At 45.8% G+C, this 23,240-nt stretch overlaps 1 protein-coding gene across 3 annotated transcripts in view; it reads left to right on the forward strand.

Annotated features, from left to right (window-relative positions):
- The window catches only part of PACSIN2 (protein kinase C and casein kinase substrate in neurons 2), a 499,840-nt gene that overhangs the window by 375,401 nt on the left and 101,199 nt on the right, over positions 1–23,240 (forward strand). The gene's annotated exons all lie outside the window — the stretch shown is intronic.

Here is a 23,240-nt window from a genome sequence, read left to right on the forward strand (position 1 = left end):
GAGAAGAGACGGCTCAGGGGGGAATATGATAGAGGTCTTTAAGATCATTAGAGGTCTTGAACGAGTAGATGTGAATTGGTTATTTACACTTTCGAATAATAGAAGGACTGAGGGCATTCAATGAAGTTAGCAAGTAGCACATTTAAGACTAATCGGAGAAAATTCTTTTTCACTCAACACATAATAAAACGCTGGAATTTGTTGCCAGAGGATGTGGTTAGTGCAGTTAGTGTAGCTGGATTTAAAAAAGGTTTGGATAAGTTCTTGGAGGAGAAGTCCATTAATGGCTATTAATCAAGTTAACTTAGGGAATAGCCACTGCTATTAATTGCAACAGTAGCATGGGATCTTCTTAGTGTTTATTTAATTGCCAAGTTCTTGTGGCCTGGTTTGGCCTCTGTTGGAAACAAGATGCTGGGCTTGATAGAGCCTTGGTCTGACCCAGCATGGCAATTTCTTATGTTCTTAACTAGAGGTCATGATTTGAAACTCCAGGGAGGAAGACTTAGAACCAATGTCAGGAATTATTTCTTCATGGAGAGAGTGGTGGATGCCTGGAATGCCCTTCCGGAGGAAGTGGTGAAGACTAAAACTGTGAAGGAATTCAAAGGAGCATGGGATAAACACTGTGGATCCATAAAGGCTAGAGGATGGGAATGAAGAGAAGAGCCAAGAGGGTGGCTTGAATTGTTGATGGATTCTAACTGGTGATTACTATCCTTATTCAATAAGCCTTCACAAGGTTAATGCAACTCAAACATTGCTCTCTGAATCAGGCAAGGGGAAATGGGGAAAAGAGGATTTGTATTCAGACAACAACCAACAAGGACTGAACTACACAGTCTGGGTAAACAAATAAGCATGGGGGTAGCTTGCTTATTGCAGCGGTTACTACCCTAAACCAATTAAGCCTGATACTTCACTTTGAATGCATATACAGTGTTGTTCTCTGCTTCAACAGCAGGGTAAAATGAGGAAAAGAGGATTTACATTCAGACAATATCCAACAAGGCATTGATCTGTGCAGTCTAGGTAAACAAGCATTGGGGTAACTTGCTTGATGCAGCCATTACTACCCTTAACCATTAGCCTTATGATTTGACTTTGATGTAACTCCAACATTACTCTCTGCGTCAATGGTAGGGGGTGGCAGGAAATTCAGATCAAACAGTTACCAACAAGGGCCCTGAACTTGGTGGTCAGTGAAACAGATAAGTATGGGAATATGTGTGGGAGCTTTCTGGGCAGACTGGATAGGCCGTTTGGTCTTTTTCTGCCATCATTTCTATGTGTCTATGATTTACACTTTTGAATAATAGAAGGACTAGGGGGCACTCCATGAAGTTAGCACATTTAAGACTAATCGGAGAAAATTCTTTTTCACTCAACGCACAATTAAGCTCTGGAATTTGTTGCCAGAAGATGTGGTTAGTGCAGTTCGTGTAGCTGGGTTTAAAAAAGGTTTGGATAAATTCTTAGAGGAGATGTCCATTAACTGCTATTAATCAAGTTAACCTAGTGAATGCCCTCTGCTATTACTGGCATCAGTAGCATGGGATCTTCTTAGTGTTTTGGTACTTCCCAGGTTCTTGTGGCCTAGTTTGACCTCTATTGGAAACAGGATGCTAGGCTTGATGGACCCTTGGTCTTGACCCAGCTTAGCAGTTTCTTATGTTCTTAACTTGCATTTCCAATTAGTTCTACCCCGCTCACCTCCATGCCCTTGGTGGAGAGCATCAGGGAACTTGCAGATGCTTTGGGTAGAGCTCTCTGCCCTCCTACTGGCTTGGGCAGTCAAACCAGTTCCACCAGGTCAACTGGGTGAAGGGTTCTGCTCCAGATATTTCCTGATTCCCAAGAAAACTGGTGGCTTTCAGCCCATTCTGGACCTACGGGCGTTAAACCGGTTTCTGGTCAGAGAAAAGTTCAAAATGGTGTTGTTGGGCACCTTGATTCCCCTTCTCAAAGGGGGAGACTGGCTCTTCTCCCTCAATCTAAAAGACGCGTACACCCATATCCCCATTGCTCAGGCGGATCGGCAGTACCTGCAGTTCCTAGTCATTGGGAATCACTGTTAGTATCGTGTGCTGCCCTTCGGCCTTGCTTCTTCATCCCGTGTTTTCACCAAGTGCCTGACGGTGGTCGGAGCTTATCTTCAGAGGCAAGGGGTTCATGCTTTTCCCATACCTCAACAATTGGCTTATCAAGAGAAACTCCAGACAAGGGGCATAGAGTGCCCTGCGAGTCACGGTCCTAGTCTTGTAAACTCTGGGGTTTCTGATCAACTATCCGAAATCCCATCTCCAACCATCCTTGCAACTGGACTTCATTGGAGCTTGGCTGGACACCGTCCAGGCGAGGGCTTTTCTGCCTCGGGACAGGGCGGAGACCCTCGCGGCTCTCCCTCAAGTGGTCTCCAATTGCTTCAATGTCTCAGCGCACCAGTTTCTCCAGTTACTGGGCCATATGGCAGCAATGGTACGTGTCATGCCATTTGTTCGGCTGCACGTGCGCAGGGCTCGGTGGATGTTACGTTCCCAGTGGTGTCAAGCTACCCAGGACTGACGAGCTTGTGTCCTAATCACCACGCTGCCGCGTCAGTCCCTCAGGTGGTGGGTGACCCCCTCAAATCTGGTGCGGGGGATGCCCTTCTGGAGCCCACAGATGCGTCTCTGATGGGTTGGGGAGCCCAAGTTGCAGGCCTCCACACCCAGGGACCTTGATCCTCGCAGGAATTGCAATCCCAGATCAAGTTCCTCGAGTTGCGTGTGATTCAGTATGTCCTACAGGTATTCAGAGAACAGCTTCTCAAGAAGGTTGTCCTTGTTCAGACCAAGAATTAGGTAGCTATTTGGTATCTGGGGGGAACAAGGTCATTCACCCTCTGTCAGGAGGCAGTCCACATCTGTTCATGGGCCATCGAAAACGGCATCCTCCTCAGGGTAGTGTACCTCCCAGGGATGGACAATGCCCTGGTGGACTTCTTGAGCCATGCCTTCCGACCTCACAAGTGGTCCCTTAATCAAGATGTAGCGAACCAGATCTTTTTCTCGTAGGGAACCCCAGTCATAGACCTCTTTGCTTCCTTGGAGAACAGGAAGGTGGACCGCTTCTGCTCCTTAGGCCGGATGAGCAGCAGATCGATGGCAGATGCCTTTTTGATTCACTGGGGTATCGAGCTTCTATACGCTTACCCTCCCCTTCCATTCATCTGAAAAACACTCCAGAAGCTCCAGCAGAACCGGGGCACCATGATCCTGATCGCCCTCTTTTGACCCCGCTAGGTCTGATTTCCAACTCTATGGGAACTGGCCTCGCACCCCCCGATCTGGTTGGAGACTGTTCCAGACCTAATCTCTCAGGACCAGGGCAGGTTCCACCACCCCAACTTCCAAGCCCTGGCTCTCACGGCTTGGATGTTGATCAGATGACTGTACAGGCTTTGGGCCTTTTTTTTTTTTAATAACAGGAAATAATCACAAAATATCATGACCAATAACATAATAGAAAACATAGCAAAACAGCAATCCAGTTTTACATAATCAAAACATCCCTTTCCTCCCTCCCTCCCGGTATGCTACATGTACAAAATATATTATGAGAATATGCACGTAAGTTTGAAAAGGGTCATCGTTCTGTGGAAATAAAATAATAGAGTGGCGAAAACAAAAGATAAAAATAAGACAAAAATAAAATAAGTCAGATAGTCACCTTGTATATAGATTGTATTTTTGAAATATGTAACCAAAACAATCCTGGCACTATGTAAGATAGCATTTCCTCAGCGGAACATTAAAGATATGTGCCTCTATGTAAACCATTGTGATGGTACACTACCAAACGACGGTATAGAAAAGATTTTAAATAAATAGTGTTATAAGGTGTATCACGAGTCCTGTTGGAGTCCAGAAAACCTTCCATGAGAAAATCTTACATTCTCCCAGGACAAGTTTACACTGGTTGCCATTGCAGCAGCGAATTATTTATAAAATTGGCATGATAACATTTAAGCTAATTAACTTGAGTTCTTCTCTTTGGTCTAATGCACTCTTAAAAGTATATGAACCATCTCAGTTAAGATCCTCTCAATGGGATTTATGTGCCCTCAGTCAGAGCTGCTCACCTTACAGTAACAAGAGGATCTGCCTTTTCCTTTACCAATGGAAAGCAGAGTTGCTTTCCTGTAACAGGTGTTCTCCCGGGACAGCAGGATAATAGTCCTCACATATGGGTGACATCATCGGATGGAGCCCTATCACGGAACACTTGTCAAAGTTTCTAGAACCTTGACTGGCACACTGAGCATGCCCAGCATGCCACTAACCCTGCATCCAGCAGGGGTCCCCCTTTAGTCTCTTTTTTTTCCACGCAGCATTTTCCTTGCGGTTCTTAGGAGCTCTGTGAGAATTTCTCATCATTTTTTCCTCATGGAACTTTTCTCCAAAATTTTCAAAATCTTTCCCCATTCTGGGGTCCCCCATCGACCGCCGACCTCCGCTGACGCTGGTAAGTTTACCACGTTTGTTGCGGTCAGTTCCCGGCGGTGCTTCCATCGGTGCCCGACGACCACTGACCGCTCGCCGCCCACTTTTTTGTCGGAATGGCGACCGGGTTTCAGAAGTGCCCCGAGTGTCCGAGGACTATGTCCATTACGGACCTGCATGACATCTGTGTATTATGCTTGGGGCCTTCCCACGACATCCAACGGTGCACTAGCTGTGCCCAAATGACCCAAAAGGGCCGTCGCACCCGCCTAGAGAAGATGGAGCACCTTTTTGCTTCTAAGCGTTTGTCTCCATTGACGCCAGTCAAAAGTGCTCCGAGTTGGAAGCTTTCTACATCAACAACCCCTTCTCCATCGGCATCTCAACAACATCGAGACGCCGGTGACCGGCCGTCACTGGTATCGTCCCGCTCAAAGGCTTCAACATCCTCGTCCTCTGCATCGGAGAAGGACCGAGCCGAGCATCGCGAGAAGCTCTGTCATCAGCACCGACACGAAGCTTCATCCAGTGCCGTCACCGACAAGGCATCAACATCGACTGAGCCACTGTCCAAGAAGTCTCGGGGAGAAGAGCCCCCATCCTCCTCTGGACACCGAGGTATTCCCCACCTTCAACGGTGCCGGGAGCCGAGACTCCACTAATTTCTGTGGACCCTCCGGCAACGCCTACTCAGCCTCCAACCCCGGCCATTGTGTTACCAACACCAGCCTTCCGGGAGGAATTGGACCAGATGGTCCAAGAGGCAGTCCTTCAGGCGCTTCGAGGATTTCAGTCGCCACCAGCGCCAACTCCCATGCCGATGCCCGACCCGGTGCCTACTATGCTAGCTCCACTCATCGAAAGATTGGACACCCTGATCGGTGCACTTCCATCGGTGCCCTTTCCTTCCAGACTGGCAGCGCCTCCGAAACTATTGATCCTGATTCCATTATCTTCGGACGAAGAAGAACCGGGCCGTGCCTCTTCTCCTTCCGGGAGCTACCGATGCCAGAACCGATTCCTGGGCCATCGGATTTGCTTCCGCACAGACGGCCATCAAAGACACCGATGCCTTCGGTGCCACCACCGTCCTCTGTGCCACCTCGTCCTGTCTCGGTGCCTCCATCTTTTCCATCGGTGCCACCTCCTGATCCAGCTAGATTTGGACTTCTGCCTCCATCGGAAGGCCCTCAGGGTGGAGGAGATCCACCATATGACCCTTGGGATTTATTCCTCTGACTCTCGATTCAGAGGACCTTCTGTCAGAGCCTTCAACCCTGGAAGAAAGATACCACTCCCCTCCGTCGGACTTATCATTTGCCAGCTTCATAAACTGAAGAAGATGCCAGGCATAAAATGCTGGAGGTGCTTCAATTCGTGGATGACCCCAAAGAGGTAATGGCAATTCCAGTCCACAAAGTTCTGATTGACCTCTTGCACCATACCTGGTGGCACAGTGCCACCAGTCAACAAAAAAAAACGACGCTACATACCTGGTTCAGTCAGCTCCGGGTTTTCAGAAGAGCCAGCTACCCTACCACTCCGTAGTGCTAGAATCTGCCCAGAAAAAGGCTGAGATCCCAGCCTCATTCTTCTGCCCCTCCTTGCAAAGAGCAGAAATCCTTGGATGCCTTCGGCCGAAGAGTTTTCCAGGGGTCTATCCTGATGGCACGTATAGCAGCCTGTCATCTATATATGATGCAATACACCAGAAATCTCTGGAAAGAAGTTCAGGACTTCACTGAGACCCTGCCTGAAGAATTCCAGGAAGGATTGTCTACCATCCTCCAGAAAGGTCTCGATGCTGGAAAACATGAAGTAAGGGCAGCATATGACATCTTCGACACTGCCTCCAGAGTGTCAGCGGTGGGAATAAGCGCCAGACGCTGGGCACAGCTCAAATCCTCAGACTTACGCCAGGAAGTCCAGGACAGGTTGGCATATCTTCCATGCATGGGGGACAATTTGGCAAGAAAATTCAGGAGACAGTAGTGCAACTAAAAGATCACCTCGAAACCTTGCGTCAACTGTCCACTATCCCCTCGGACTTCTCGTCTACTACCAAAAGAGCATTTAGATAAGAACCTAGAAGGCTAACCTACAAACCACATAGGTATTACCCTCCTCCATCCTGGGCTAGACCGACCAGACCCTCTCACAGAGGTCAGCCTCATCAATATAGGCCCTCAAAAGCCCAACCAGCTCCTCAGACTGGTCCTGCATCAGGGTTTTGACTTCCATCTAGAGAGCAGCAGCCAACCCCCCCCCCCCCCCCCCTCCCCAAACCAACTTTCCTGTGGGCAGACGCCTGTGCCACTTTGCCAACAAATGGCACACAATCACAACAGATCAATGGGTCCTTTCCATAGTAGGCCACGGTTACCATCTAAATTTCCTTACATAAGAACATAAGAAATTGCCATCCTGGGTCAGACCAAGGGTCCATCAAGCCCAGCATTCTATTTCCAACAGAGGCCAAATCAGGCCACAAGAACCTGGCAACTACCCAAACACTAAGAAGATCCCATGCCACTGATGCAATTAATCACTAACCAATCTCTTTCCCTTTTCAACAATGCACCAACTTGAACATACAAGGGAATGCTTGTTTGGTGGTTATCTTGTACGGAGGTTTCTTGATAAGGGTAACCGATTTGCAGTTATCCTTACTGGGCAGGCAAACACAGAAGGCGTCGCACGTTCAACAGAAGAAGTGCAGAGAAGTTAATAGCATGCTGTGAACCCTATACAGGACACAGTTGATTCTCCCATAGTCCCTGAAGCAGGCACACAGTGCCGAAACATGGCCCGTGTCGGACGTGCAGCTCCATACCCATGACACATCAATAAAGGCGACTACCTTGATAAGTATGAAACAAAATCACAGTGGGTCGGAAAAGCAGCAGGGGAGAAGGGATTTTAAGAAAAATTGAGAAATTTATCAAAAAGTATCTTTAGCAATAATTTTGAATTTAATAAAAGAACAATAGACGGAGGTTAAAGTAAGGATAACTGCAAATCGGTTACCCTTATCAAGAAACCTCCGTACAAGATAACCACCAAACAAGCATTCCCTTGTATGTTCAAGTTGGTGCACTGATGCAATTAATAGCAGTGGCTATTCCCTAAGTAAATTTGATTAATAGCCGTTAATGGACTTCTCCTCCAAGAACTTATCCAAACCTTTTTTTGAACCCAGCTACACTAACTGCACTAACCACTAGAGATGAGACTCGGAACTGAAATCGGATCCGATTCTGGTTCCGATTCACTTCTATAGAGATGTGAATCGGAACTGAAATCGGATCCGATTCTGGTTCCGATTCACATCTCTACTAACCACATCCTCTGGCAACAAATTCCAGAACTTTATTGTGCATTGAGTGAAAAAGAATTTTCTCCAATTAGGCTTAAATGTGCTACTTGCTAACTTCATGGAATGCCCCCTAGTCCTTCTATTATTCGAAAGTGTAAATAACCGATTCACATCTACCCGTTCAAGACCTCTATCATATCCCCCCCTCAGCCATCTCTTCTCCTAGCTCAACAGCCCTAACCTCTTCAGCCTTTCCTCATAGGGGAGCTGTTCCATCCCCTTTATCATTTTGGTTGCCCTTCTCTGTACCTTTTCCATTGCAACTATATCTTTTTTGAGATGCGGCGACCAGAATTGTACACAGTATTCCAGGTGTGGTCTCACCATGGAGCGATATAGAGGCATTATGACATTTTCCGTTCTATTAACCATTCCCTTCCTAATAATTCCTAACATTCTGTTTGCTTTTTTGACTGCTGCAGCACACTGAGCCGACGATTCTAAAGTATTATCCCCTATGATGCCTAGATCTTTTTCCTGGGTGGTAGCTCCGAATATGGAACCTAACATCGTGTAACTACAGCAAGGGTTATTTTTCCCTATATGCAACACCTTGCACTTATCCACATTAAATTTCATCTGCCATTTGGATGCCCAATCTTCCAGTCTTGCAAGGTCCTCCTGTAATGTATCACAATCCGCTTGTGATTTAACTACTCTGAATAATTTTGTATCATCCGCAAATTTGATAACCTCACTCATCGTATTCCTTTCCAGATCATATATATATATATATATATATATTTATATATTCTTAGAAGCCTCTCATGAGGGACTTTGTCAAACGCCTTCTGAAAATCCAAATACAGTACATCTACCGGTTCACCTTTATCCACATGTTTATTAACCCCTTCAAAAAAATGAAGCAGATTTGTTAGGCACGACTTCCCTTGGGTAAATCCATGTTGACTGTGTTCCATTAAACCATGTCTTTCTATATGCTGTACGATTTTGATCTTGAGAATAGTTTCCACTATTTTTCCCGGCACTGAAGTCAGGCTCACTGGTCTATAGTTACCTGGATCGCCCCTGGAGCCTTTTTTAAATATTGGGGTTACATTGGCCACCCTCCAGTCTTCAGGTACAATGGATGATTTTTATGATAGGTTACAAATTTTAACTAAGAGATCAGAATTTTCATTTTTGAGTTCTTTCAGTACCCTAGGATGCATACCATCTGGTCCAGGTGATTTGCTACTGTTTAGTTTGCCAGTCTGGCCTACTACATCTTCCAGGTTCACAGTGATTTCGTTCAGTTCATCTGACTCATCACCCCTGAAAACCATCTCCAGAACTGGTGTCTTCCCAACATCCTCATTCGTAAACACAGAAGCAAAGAATTCATTTAGTCTTTCTGAAATGGCCTTATCTTCCCTAAGAGCCCCTTTAACCCCTCTGTCATCTAATGGTCCAACAGACTCCCTCACAGGTTTCTTGCTTCAGATATATTTTAAAAAGTTTTTATTATGAGTTTTTGCCTCTATGGCCAACTTCAATTCAAATTCTCTCTTCGCCTGACTTATCAATGTTTTACACTTAACCTGACAATGCTTATGTTTTATCCTATTTTCTTCAGATGAATCCTTCCAATTTTTGAAGGATGTTTTTTTGGCTAAAATAGCCTCTTTCACCTCACCTTTTAACCATGATGGTAATCGTTTTGCCTTCCACCTTTCTTAATGCGTGGAATACATATGGACTGTGCATGTAGGATTGTATTTTTAAACAATGTCCATGCCTGTTGAACACTGTTAACCTTTGCAGCTGCACCTTTCAGTTTTTTTCTATTTTCCTCATTTTATCAAAGTTTCCCTTTTGAAAGTTTAGTGTTTGAGCTGCAGATTTACTTATTGTCCCCCTTCCAGTTATTAGTTTAAATTTGATCATGTTATGATCAGTGTTGCCAAGTGGCCCCACCACTATTACCTCTCTCACCAAATCCTGCATTCCACTAAGAATTAAATCTAAAATAGCTCCCTCTCTTGTTGGTTCCTAAACCAATTGCTCCATGAAGCAGTCATTTATTACATCCAGGAACTTTGTCTCTAGCAAGTCCTGATGTTACATTTACCCAGTCAATATTGGGGTAATTGAAATCTAGAAAGGAAAGAAGCAAAACCTTGCACATAAGCAAGTATCACAGTACGCTGGTGCAGGATAAAAATTTAATCACCATTAATTTCTATGGTATACTTTACTTGAGAAATTGAACATCAAGGGGCGGATTTTCAGAGCCCTGCTCGCGTAAATCCGCCCAAAACCGGGCGGATTTACGCGAGCAGGGCCCTGCGCGCCGGGAAGCCTATTTTACATAGGCCTCCCGGCGCGCGCAGAGCCCCGGGACTCGCGTACGTCCCGGGGTTCTCGGGGGGGGGCGTGTCGGGGGGCGGGGCCGGAGCGCGCGGCGTTGCGGGGGCGTGTCGGCAGCGTTTTGGGGGCGGGTACGGGGCGTGGCTACGGCCCGGGGGCGTGGCCGCACCCTCCGTACCCGCCCCCAGGTCGCGGCCCGGCGCGCAGCAGGCCCGCTGGCGCGCGGGGATTTACGTCTCCCTCCGGGAGGCGTAAATCCCCCGACAAAGGTAAGGGGGGGGTGTAGACAGGGCCGGGTGGGTGGGTTAGGTAGGGGAAGGGAGGGTAAGGTGAGGGGAGGGCAAAGGAAAGTTCCCTCCGAGGCCGCTCCGATTTCGGAGCGGCCTTGGAGGGAACGGGGGGAGGCAGCGCGGCTCGGCGCGCGCAGGCTATACAAAATCGATAGCCTTGCGCGCGCCGATCCAGGATTTTAGTGGATACGCGCGGCTCCGCGCGCATCTACTAAAATCCAGCGTACTTTTGCTTGAGTCTGATGCGCAAGCAAAAGTAGGCTGATCGCGCTTCTTTTAAAATCTACCCCTAAGGATATACATAGTTCAAACAGGCAACTGTTTGAATTTATGGAGTTGCCTGTTTGAACTATGTATATCCTTGATGTTCAATTTCTCAAGTAAAGTATACCATAGAAATTAATGGTGATTAAATTTTTATCCTGCACCAGCGTACTGTGGTAATTGAAATCTCCCATTATTATTGCACTGCCAAATTGGTTAGCTTCCCTGATTTCTCTAAGCATTTCATCATCTGTCTGACCATTTTGTCCAGTTGGACGGTAGTATACTCCTATCATTATACTCTTACTTAACACACATGGAATTTTACCCATATAGATTCTACTGAGCATTTAGTCTCTTGTATGATCTTTATCCTGTTGGACTCTATACCCTCCCGGACATGAAGTGCCACACCCCCTCCAAGTTGATCCTCTCTATCATTGTGATATAATTTGTACCCTGATATAGCACTGTCCCATTGGTTATCCTCCTTCCACCAAGTCTCTGTGATGCCAATTATGTCAATCTCATCATTTGCTGCTATACACTCTAACTCTCCCATCTTATTTCAGACTTCTGGCATTGGCATACAGATTTTTCAAAGTGTGTTTTTTGTTTGTAATAACAACTTGCTTTTCAGTTGCTAGGGATAATTCAGAAATCATTAGCTTCGGTGATTTTTTACATATAGGTACATGGACTATGTTTGCTTTTAATGGAACCTCTCTGTTGGGATGCCCTAACTCTCCTGTTTCATTAATAGCCTTCAAGGATACATTTCTCCGAACCATTCACTGCTGAGTGATTGTTGGCTTTCCCCCTTGTTCTAGTTTAAAAGCTGCTCTATCTCCTTTTTGAAAGGTAGTGCCAGCAGCTTGGTTCCACTCTGGTTAAGGTGGAGCCCATCCTTTCGGAAAAGTCTCCCATTTCCCCAAAAGTTTCCCCAGTTCCTAATAAAGCTGAATCCCTCTTCCCTGCACCATCGTCTCATCCACACATTGAAACTCTGGAGCTCTGCCTGCCTCTGGGGACCTGCACGTGGAACAGGAAGCATTTCAGAGAATGCCACCCTAGAGGTTCTGGAATTCAGCTTCCTACCTAAAATCCTAAATTTGACTTCCAGAACCTCTCTCCCACTTTTCCTATGTCGTTGGTGCCCACATGTACCACGACAGCCGGCTCCTCCCCAGCACTGTCTATAATCCTATCTAGGTGATGCGTGAGGTCTGCCACCTTCGCACCAGGCAGGCAAGTTACCAGGCGGTCCTCACGTCCACCAGCCACCCTGCTATCTACATTTCTAATAATCGAATCACCAACTATGATGATGGCCGACCTAACCCTTCCCTCCTGTAGCAGGTCCTTGCTACAGGATCACTTCCTGCTACACCAGGGTGACGTTCTCCTACTGGGAGACCTTTCTGATCCAAAGCAGCACTGGGGCTGCCAGACTGGATTTGGGACTTGGCAACTATGTCCCTGAAAGTCTCATCAATGTACCTCTCTGTCTGCCTCAGCTCCTCCAAGTCTGCTACTCTAGCTTCCAGAGATCGTACTCGTTCTCTGAGAGCCAGGAGCTCTTTGCACCGAGTGCACACATACAATCTCTCACCGGTGGGTAAAAAATCATACATTTATTTATTTATTTTTAGATTTTTATATACCGGTGTTCCTGTATTAAAATACAGATCACATCGGTTTACATTGAAACATAAAAATTACGCCAAGAGGCGGTACATGTGACACTCAATGCAAAAGACTGGAAAGTCCCCCTCTTGCTGCTGGATTGTTGCCTTCATCTTAGTTTTATTGAGTTCCTAGTTAAGTTTAGGATACTAAGGGAGTTGGAATGAGAGTACTTTAAATGTACAGGTGAATTTACGAATTAATCAGCTAGTGTCCTACAAGGGGATGATTAAACCTTCAGTAACGGCTGGTGCAATAGTATGATTTAGATAAGACCCTGATTGATTTTTAATCAGAAAGTGTCTCGTGCCTAAAAATCAAGGGTTGAGTGGGTGGGAAAGACAGACCCTAGAATTAGCTATCTCTGGCTTGCTTATTACCTCAGACACATCAAACTCTAAAGAATATATCCCTTAATTTCACCTTTCACCAAACTTTTATAAGCCCAAAGATTTCTGAAAACTATACTTACCAATCTTCTTTAACCAGGACTCTCCACCGCATCAGGCCTGGAGTCTAACCGACCACACTCCACTTCTCGAGGCAAAACTCTCAATCCTCCTGCAGTCCAGCGCCGTAGAACCGGTTCCCCGTCTGCAGCAAGGAAAAGGGCTCTACTCTCGATATTTCCTGATTCCAAAAAAGTCGGGCGGCATACATCCTATATTGGATCTCCGCACCCTAAACAAACATCTTTGCACGGAAAAGTTCAGGATGGTTACCTTGGGCACCATGCTCTCTCTCCTCCAAAAGGGAGATTGGCTCTGCTTTCTAGATCTTCAGGAGGCTTATTCCCATATAGCCATATCCCCTCCTCATCGAAAATATCTCAGATTCATTGTAGGTCAAAGGCATTTCCAATACCAAGTGCTACCGTTCGGCCTGGCGTCAGCACCCCGAGTATTTTCGAAATGCCTGGCAGTAGTGGCAGCTTACTTAAGACAGCGCAGTATCCATGTCTACCCATATCTAGATGATTGGCTACTCAGGAATCCATCCAGTGAAGTAGTACTTCAATCCCTCCATCTTACCATACAACTGCTACAGTTGTTGGGATTTCTCCTAAACTACCCCAAATCTCATCTGACTCTTTCACATACTCTCTCGTTCATCAGGGCAGATCTAAAAACCATTCAAGCCGGAGCGTTCCTCCCAAGGGACCGAGCACGCGCACTGTCAACCTTGGCCATAGCAGTTCAGACTCACCAAACCCACTATAGCTTGTCACCTGCTAACCTTGCTAGGACACATGGCATCTACAGTTCACGTTACCCCAGTGGCTCGATTAGCCATGAGAGTAACACAATGGACTTTAAAGTCCCAATCACATCAACATCTGTCACAGATTGTCCACGTCACCAGCCAGCTCCGCCTCTCTCTAGTTTGGTGGATACAAGAGTCCAGTCTTCAAATAGGACTCCCTTTTCAACCACCAAATCCTCAGAATACGTTGGCCACAGATGCCTCCAATCTGGGTTGGGGAGCCCATGTCAACGACCTACAAACCCAAGGGACCTGCACCAGGGCAGAAGCGAAACACCAGATAAATTTTCTGGAGCTCCGGGCGATACGGTATGCCCTATTCGCATTTCAGGATTGCCTATCAAACAAGGTAATCCTAATTCAAACAGACAACCAGGTAGCAATGTGGTATCTCAACAAGCAAGGGGGCACAGGCTCTTACCTGCTATGCCAGGAGGCAGTGCAGATCTGGGCCTGGGCTCTCTCCCATTCCATGCTACTGAGAGGAACCTACCTGGCAGGTGTGGACAATGTGGTGGCAGACCGGCTCAGCCGGACCTTTCATCCCGACGAATGGGCCCTAGATCCCACTGTAGCGAACACAATTTTCCACCAGTGGGGTCACCCACACATCGACCTCTTTGCATCAATTCACAACTACAAAGTAGACCGATTCTACTCTCTACACCGCAGCCGCGAGACATCACTGATGGATGCCTTCGCACACTCATAGACAACGGGTCTTCTATACGCATACCCTCCTTTTCTACTCATGCAAGACTCTCGTGAAGTTATGACAAGACTGGGGCACAATGATCCTCTCTTCCCCATACTGGCCACGACAAGTTTGGTTTCCCATCCTACGTGACCTCTCAGTCCAGCAACCAGTTCGCCTAGGCACAGATCCAACTCTAATAACGCAGAACAATGGACTGTTGCGTCATCCGAACCTCCATTCCCTGTCTCTGACGGCATGGATGTTGAAAGGTTGATTCTACAATCCCTTAACCTTTCTAACGATGTGTCCCAGGTCCTCATGGCTTCATGGAAGCCTTCTACTAGAAAATCTTATCATTCAAAGTGGAAAAGATTCTCCTTGTGGTGCACAACAAAGTGAATAGACTCCTTTTCCTACCCCACAACAAGTTTCCTGGACTACCTTTGGTACCTCTCGGAGTCTGGACTATAGACTTCCTCCATTCGAGTACATGTTAGAGCCATAGAAGCTTACCACAAAGGTGTAGGAGATGCCCCACTTTCAGCGCAACCCCTCATAGGGCACTTTGAGAGGCTTACTCCAGCTAAAGCCTGTACTGTGTCCCCCATTATGGCATGGGACCTCAATATTGTACTAGAACGGCTCATGTGACCTCCGTTCGAGCCACTACACTCCTGCAAGCTCCGGCATCTCACTTGGAAAGTGATATTCCTAGTTGCTGTTACATCGGCTATAACATCGAGTCAGTGAGCTATAGGCACTAGTAACATACCCACCTTATACCAAATTTCTCCCCGATCGTGTGGTACTTCGCACTCACCCTAAATTTTTGCCAAAGGTAGTTTCTGATTTCCACTTAAATAAGTCCATAATACTCCCTACCTTTTTTCCAAGACCTCACTCACATCCAGGTGAGCGGGCACTGCATTCCCTGGATTGTAAACGTGCACTTGCCTTTTATTTGGTCCGCACTGCAGCCCATAGCAAGTCCACCCATCTTTTTGTCTCCTTTGATAAGACCAAACTGGGAGTTCCGGTGGGCAAGCAAACCCTGTCCACCTGGCTGGCAGACTATATTACCTTCTGCTACCAACAGGCAGGCCTTCCACTGCAGAGACGCGTGAAAGCGCATTCGGTCAGAGCTATGGCAACGTCAGTGGCGCACCTCTGCTCCGTACCTATTGCTGACATCTGTAGAGCTGCCACATGGAGCTCTGTTCATACTGTCGCAGCTCATTACTATCTTGACAAGGCTGGCAGGCAAGATTCCATCTTTGGCCAATCTATCCTAAGTAATTTGTTTCCAGTTTAATAACCCAACTTCCTACTTGCGACCCACTGTGAAATTCAGGCTGTCCCTCACAACCAACAGCACCCCTGTCGTGCCTGTTGCACGTCGTTGGGTGCTGCTTGGTTGCCTCTATTCAGGCATCCTGTAGCTCGCTATTCACCCATATGTGAGGACTACCATCCTGCTTGTCCTGGGAGAAAGCAGTTGCTTACCTGTAACAGGTGTTCTCCCAGGACAGCAAGATGTTAGTCCTCATGAAACCCGCCCACCACCTCGCAGAGTTGGGTTCACTTACTTTTTCTTATTTTATTTTTCGCTCGTACTTTTTGCTACAAACGAGACTGAAGGGGGGACCCCTGCTGGATGCAGGGTTAGTGGCATGCTGGGCATGCTCAGTGCGCCAGTCAAAGTTCTAGAAACTTTGACAAAAGTGTTCCGTGATGGGGCTTCATCCGATGATGTCACCCATAACTGAGGACTAACATCCTGCTGTCCTGGGAGAACACGTGTTACAGGTAAGCAACTCTGCAATCTAAAGTGGAAAAGGTTTTCAGCTTGGTGTGAGGGACAGGGTCTGGATCCCTTCTCTTGTTCCCCACCTGCACTTTTAGACTACCTCCTGTTCCTTTCCGAGTCTGGTTTGCAGACCATGTTGGTAAGGGTTCACCTAAGTGCAATTGGGGCATACCATCAGAGTACGATGGTACCTCAATTTCTACCCATTAGCTTGTGGGTTGGTTCATGAGGGGCTTGTTTTACAACTTAAGCCCCCCACTCGCCCACCAGCGGTTTCCTGGGATCTCAACGTCATCCTGTCTCAATTCATGAAATCTCCATTTGAACCATTGTGGTCCTGTGACCTGAAGTACCTTTCCTGGGAGGTCATCATCTTGGTTACGGTTACTTTGGCTCGCAGGGTCAGTGAATTGCAAGCTCTGGTATCGTACCCCCCTTATACAAAATTTTGTCATGACAAGGTGGTTCTGCATACGCACCCGAATTTCCTTCCTAAAGGTGATCACGGAGTTCCATCTCAATCAGTCCATTGTGTTGCCTTCCTTTTTCCCAAGACTGCACTCTCGCCAGGATGAGCAGGCTCTGCACATTGTGGATTGTAAAAGGGCCCTGGCCATTTAATTGGAACTGACGGCACCTCACCACATATCTACTCAGTTTTTTTGACTCCTTCGACATAAACAGATTGGGGGTCACAGTATCCAAACAGACCTTGTCCCATTGGCTTACAGACTGTATTTCCTTCTGCTATGCTCAAGCGGGCTTGAGATTTGATGGTCATGTCAAGGCTCACTCTGTGCGAGCCATGTCAGTCTCAGTGGCTCACTTGCGTGCAGTTCCCGTTCACAAGATTTGCAGAGCGGCGACCTGGAGTTCTCTCCACACGTTCATCTCGCATTGTCTAGATAAGGATGGCTGGCGGGACAGTCAGTTCAGACAGTCAGTCCTCCATAATCTCTTTCAGCCATAAAATCCCAACTCTTCCTCTGTAAGCGCCATCTGTGGGTGCAGGCCTGCTCCCCTGGTTCTTGCAGCTCTAGTTGTTGTACGCGTTGGCACCTGTTCTATGCTGTACTTATTGGGAGCAACCTGGAGCTACTTAATCACCCATGTGTGAGGACTTACCATCCTGCTTGTCCTTGAAGAAAGCAGAGTTGCTAACCTGTAACAGGTGTCCTCCAAGGACAACAGGATGTTAATCCTCATAAAACCTGCCCACCGCCCCATGGAGTTGGGTTTCTCTCGGTTTATTATTTCTTTTTTCGTGAACTCTGTTATAAGACTGAAGAGGGACCCCGCATGGACGCGTGGTTATCAGCATGCTGGGCATGCTCAGTGTGCCTGTCACCCATGTGTAAGGTCTAACATCCTGCTGTACTTGGAGAATACCTGTTACAGGTAAGCAACTCTGCTTTCTCCACTATCTACACAGTTGTGCTGGGAATTTTTACCTTCCATCTGGCACACTCACCGTGCCAGTGTGTAGCAGTCCAGCTTCAAACCTTTGGCACACCTCGAGAAACCCTATTTGAGGATGAACGTCAGAGATGAGTGGAAGAGGTGGCCCTCTACAAAGGAAGAGTGCCAAATATCATTGACTAGTTTGACTCCACTTGGAGCATGATTATGATTATCGATATTCTCTTTTTTTGTCACTTCAAAAAGGATTATATTCAGGTACTGTAGTAATTTCCCTATCCCCAGAGAGCTTACAGTCTAGTTTGTACCTGAGGTAATAGGTGAAATGACTTGCCCAGGTCCCAAGGAGTGGAAGTGGGATATTAAGAACATTCATTTGCAATGAATTATGTTTATAGATCCAATGTTCATGTAGATGAAGTTCCTTCACACGATCATCCCCTCGTGGATGTTTATGAATAAAAGTATTTGCTTACTGTAAATTGTTTTCCGTAGATATCAGGATGAATTAGCCATGATCTGTGGGGTGGTGCCTTCTGGCAGCCCTGGACAGAATTATCTCTCCAGTCTTTTAGAACTTTTAGCTCTATTATGTATCTGTGGGAAATCCCATGTGTGGGCATCATCTCTTCAGTTCCTCAGTCTGTTCCAAAGCATTGAAGATATCATGAGTCTGCTTTTCAGAGAGGAGAGTAGGCATCTCGTTGCTAATTCATCTGTATATACAGAAAATGCTGTTTACAGTAAACAAAGTTGCTTTTTTCCATTAATAAGAAAGTCTGAATTAGCCTTGATCTGTGGGGAGTCCCAAGCTAAGGGTTGCAGTGCAATGTTCAAATCAAACTACCCTCACTCCACATGGAGAGAAGACTACTTAGACACATTATGATTTAGCATAGCCTGTCCCATTTACACTGTCGACAGAAGCAAGAGCATCCAGGCAGTTGTGGAAATTGAATATGTGCACAGAAGGCCAAGTGGCCGCTTTTCAGATATCCTCAATTGGCAGCTTTCTTAGGCAGCTCTCTTAGGCTAGAACCTGATGGGCCCATAACTGACCAGTAAGTTCTTGTTCAACTGATGCATAGAAGTATTGAATGCAATTTGTAATCCAGTTGGATAAGCAACCATTTTGAGACAGGAGTACCCACTCTGTATTGAGTCAAACAAGTGAGGGGTTCTCCTGTGAGACTGGGTTTGAAGTTTGTAATAGGTGAGTGCTCTTTTACAGTCAAGTGTGTGCAATAGCTTTTCCCTGTCATGCTTATGAGGTTTTGGGAAGAAGATAGGAAAGATGATTGATTGATTCAGATGGAAAGCAGAGATCACTTTTGGCAGGAACTTGAAATGAAGGTGGAGGAAAACATTTGTGGCAAGTATGGGGAATAGTGAACCAGTGTCTGTAGTTCACTCACCCTGCGCATAAAGGTGACTGCCACTAAGAGCAGCACCATCCAGGACAGGTATTTCAAAGAAGCTGACTCAAGTGGCTCAAAGGGGGTTTTCATCAGAGATGAGCACCACGTTGATATCCCGAAGCACGGAAGGTTTCTTGTCTGGTGGCTTCAGGTGAAGGAGACCCTTCATGAATTTGGATACCAACAGGTGTAGTAAAATTGGATTTCCATCCTCTGGCCTGTAATATGCTGCGATGGCACTTGGGTAAACCCTGACTGAGGCTGTTGCCAGGCCCGACTGAGACCAACTGATGAAGATAGGACAAGAGGAAATGCGGGCTGCAAGTGAATGGGTCCAAGGAGCACAGTGTGTGCACCAAGCAGAGTAATGCTTCCATTTAAATGCGTAGTTACATTGAGTCAATTGTTTTCTGGCAGAGAGAAGGACATCCTGAATTGGCTCAGCTAGGGATAAGTGCGCTAGAACTGAGCATTCAACATCTAAGCCATCAGCAGCATAGGATGCAATAAGCTGCTCCCATCCTGGGTCAACAGGTATGGACTGTCTCAGAGTCTGAATAGAGGTCTGCTGGAGACGTGTACCAGATATTCAAACCATGGCTGTGCTAACAGAATCATTCTGGCCCAATCTTAGATAACTTTCTGGATAGTACGTCCTGTAAGTGGTATTGGTGGAAAAGCGTACATGATGCATTCGTCCCAGGGGAGGATAAGTGTATCTATGGCCTCTCGATGCTGGCTAAGTCGTACATAACTAAAACAGTCAAATTTCCTTTTCTCTTCTGTGGCAAAAAGGTCTATCTAGGGCCAAGCCCACTCCAAGAAGAACTGGTCGGTTGTGATTTGATCTATGGACCATTTGTGCAGGTGGAATACCCTGCTATGTCTGTCTGCCAGTGTGTTGTCTATTTCGGGCAAATAAGTCACTTGGAAGAGATGCTGTTTTTGGATTGCCCACTGCCAGATGAGTAGGACTTCCTGACAAAGTCTTCAGGAGCCTATGTCCCCTTGTTTGTTGACGTAGAACATGGCAATTTGGTTTTCCATGTGGATCAAGATGTTCTGTCCCCGAGGAACATAATTGAAGGCTCTCAGGGCCAAACAGATTACTCAGAGTTCCAGCAAGTTGATTTTCACTTGACTTTCTTGGTCCAACTGGCATCCTTGACTCTTGCATGGGCCTGTGTGAGCTCCCCACCCACCCAGCAGCAGTGGAGGCATTTGTGCCAGAAAGGCACAGAAAGGGTTTGGATGTAGCGAGATCACAGTCTTATACTGCTGGGGCTATAGCCATCAACGTATTACATGCTCCATCTCTGTGGTCACAGTTATCCTTGTGTTGAGAGACTTGGAGGCATTGGTTCCACTGTCTGCACAAGCCCCATTATATGCTGCTTTTATGCAATTGTGTTAAAGGCACTACGTAGATGGCCACTACTAGATGTTCCAGAAGCTTGAGTAGTTGCCAGGCTGTCTGTGATCATGAACAATTTTGCTATTCTGCATAGGGTAGCTATCCTGTACAGTGGGAGAAACATTCAGGCTTGTTTCGTGTATATGATCACCCCAATGAATTACAGGCGTTAGGTGGGGATCAAGACTGACTTCTCAAAGTTTATGATGAATACCAGTGACTGAAGAAGGTGAATAGTGGTCGGTCAGGGTGTAGTGGTGAAGGGAGTCCTTCAACGCTACCATTAGCCAATTGTCTAGGTAAGGGACTAGGCAAATGCCTTGACATCAGAGTTAGATGGCAATGACCACCAGATATTTCATGTACTGGAAGTGACTATCAACTACCTTGAAGCAAAGGAATTGGCAGCAATGAAGATAGATGGGAATATAAGCATAGGCATCCTTGAGTTCCAGGGAGTACATCAAATCATTGGGCTGGATGAACAGAAGAATAATGCTCAACAAGAGCATCTGGAATTTCTCTCGACAGAGGTGGTGGTTGAGTTTGTGAAAGTCTAGGAATGTTCGCAAGTTTGGTGGATGTATGGTGAACATTCCACCCAATAGAAAAGTCCTATACTCATATTTCCCGAGCCTATAACACCGTTACACATAGAGATTATTTGCTTTTAAAAAGAGATTGTTTCTAAAGTAACAAATGTTGAAATTGGATCGGCGGCCTTACCAGACCATTTGATGGTGTGGGTGGATTTGAAGGGTTTTTGGTCTTCTGATTCTCAAAGAATATGGAAGTCTTCCTAGATACCTTTATTTAGGCTTTAAAGATTTGAAGAAAAACTGGGGGAAATGATATTCACCAAGATGACCCAGTACTGTAGGGATACATTATTTCATATACAATCACTAAATGGAAAAATTTAATGCAAAAGATTTTGAATTTGGAATGTCAGCTTCAAGTAGCTAAAAAAGCACATCAACAACATACATTGTTGAACAAGAAGAAATATTTAGTGGTGTAGATATCATTAAATACCCTTTTGCACCAGATAGCAAAAGATAATTTTGCGTATTATAAATATAAATATTTTCATTATGGCAACAAGTCTGAGAAAATGTTATCTGTGTTAGCGAAAAGGAGGTTGGGATCTTGTTTTATAGACTCTATGAAAGATAGAGTGGGAGCATTGGTGAATTCTAATACTATTTGCAAGATATTTCACCATTATTATTTGGAGCTTTATACAGATCAAAACAGTGATTTTGATAAAATAAGGGAATATTTTGTGTCTCTCAAAGTGCCTACCTTAACTACAGATCAGAAACAGAAACTTAATAATCCGATTGGGTTACAAGAAATCCAACTAGCAATTCGGCAAACTCAATTGATGAAAGCTCCAGGGCTGGATGGCTTTCTAGCAGAATTTTATAAAATTCTGGAGCTTCAAATTTCTTTGCCAATCAGTAAGATGATCAAGGCCTTAATAGCCAAAAGCCATTTTCCTTTAGCTTCTAACCAAGTGGACATTATGGTCCTATTGAAGCCAGGTAAGGACTCAGCTTTGCCAGACTGATATTGGCCAATTTCATTAATAAATTTCAATATAAAACTTGTTGAAAATTTTAGCAGACCGAAAAATTCTCCCAAATATTATACAAGATAGTCAGGTGGGTTTTGTCAAAGTTTGCCATCAAATGGCCTAAACAATGTAAGCCCCTAGATTCACATCTTTGGAATCACTTCCACCAGGAGATTCAGGATTACCAGTCAAACTCAAAAAAGGAGATACAAAGGGTGATCGTTTGTTCAAAAATCTCCACCATTTCCAGGATTTATGGATGGCTTTGAACCAAAAACTGAAAGTATGAGGAAGCAATTTGGAAGGTAGGGAACAATGTAACAAATTAACCAGATCCCACAGGACAGCGATTCAGGCAAAATATTTATCAGGATCAAATTTGAAATTTCCAGAAACCCAGTCTTGAATATGCCTTAATGGGGCAGCCACATTATAGGCTCTGAAATCTGGCAAGGCTTATCCGTACATCTATTTTTTTAGAACATAAACAATGATATGCAGGTTTTCTTCTCCAGATGAAGGAAGTGACAGCTGATTGAAATAACCTAATGTCCTTTACTTTCAACCATAGAGGAAGCATCTGGAAGACGTATAACATTTTAGATAAAATGGAGAAATTACTTACCTTAGTGTAGACAGATGGACTCAGGACCAATGGGCATAGTGTACTCCTGATAGCAATTGGCGATGGATCAGGTTTCAATCTGACGTCAGTCCTAGTACATATACCCCTGCAGGAAGTGCAGCTCTTCATTATTCTCCTCGAAAAGCAATTGTGGATATATGCATGACTGAATAACTTGAATAACTTGCATAACTTGATTAACTTGAACTGGTTGAGTTGGTTATAGCTGGAGACCTCCAGTGCCCTCAACCGAGAAACGTTGACACCCGGTAGGTAGGATGGGTGTCCTAATTGGAGGGAAAGCTTGGCTTACCCGTGATTATCTCGCTCTCGGGGATGTCGCCCGAGAATTCCATGAATGACTGCAGCCATGGGTGGGATGCTGAGTCCATCTGTCTACACTAAGGAAAACGAAATTATCAGGTAAGTAATTTCTCCATTTCCTAGCGTGTAGCAGATGGACTCAAAACAAGTGGGTATAGTGTGCTCATGCTAGCAGTTGGAGACGGATCTGACGTCAGCACGGGTACAAATACCCCCGCAGGAAGTGCAGCAATTCAGTAATTTCCGTCTCCAAAGCAGTTTGGAGATACCTCACGCTCGCTGAG

Source organism: Rhinatrema bivittatum, chromosome 4 (assembly GCF_901001135.1).
Source record: "Rhinatrema bivittatum chromosome 4, aRhiBiv1.1, whole genome shotgun sequence".
In the NCBI taxonomy this organism is placed as follows: Eukaryota; Metazoa; Chordata; class Amphibia; order Gymnophiona; family Rhinatrematidae; genus Rhinatrema; species Rhinatrema bivittatum.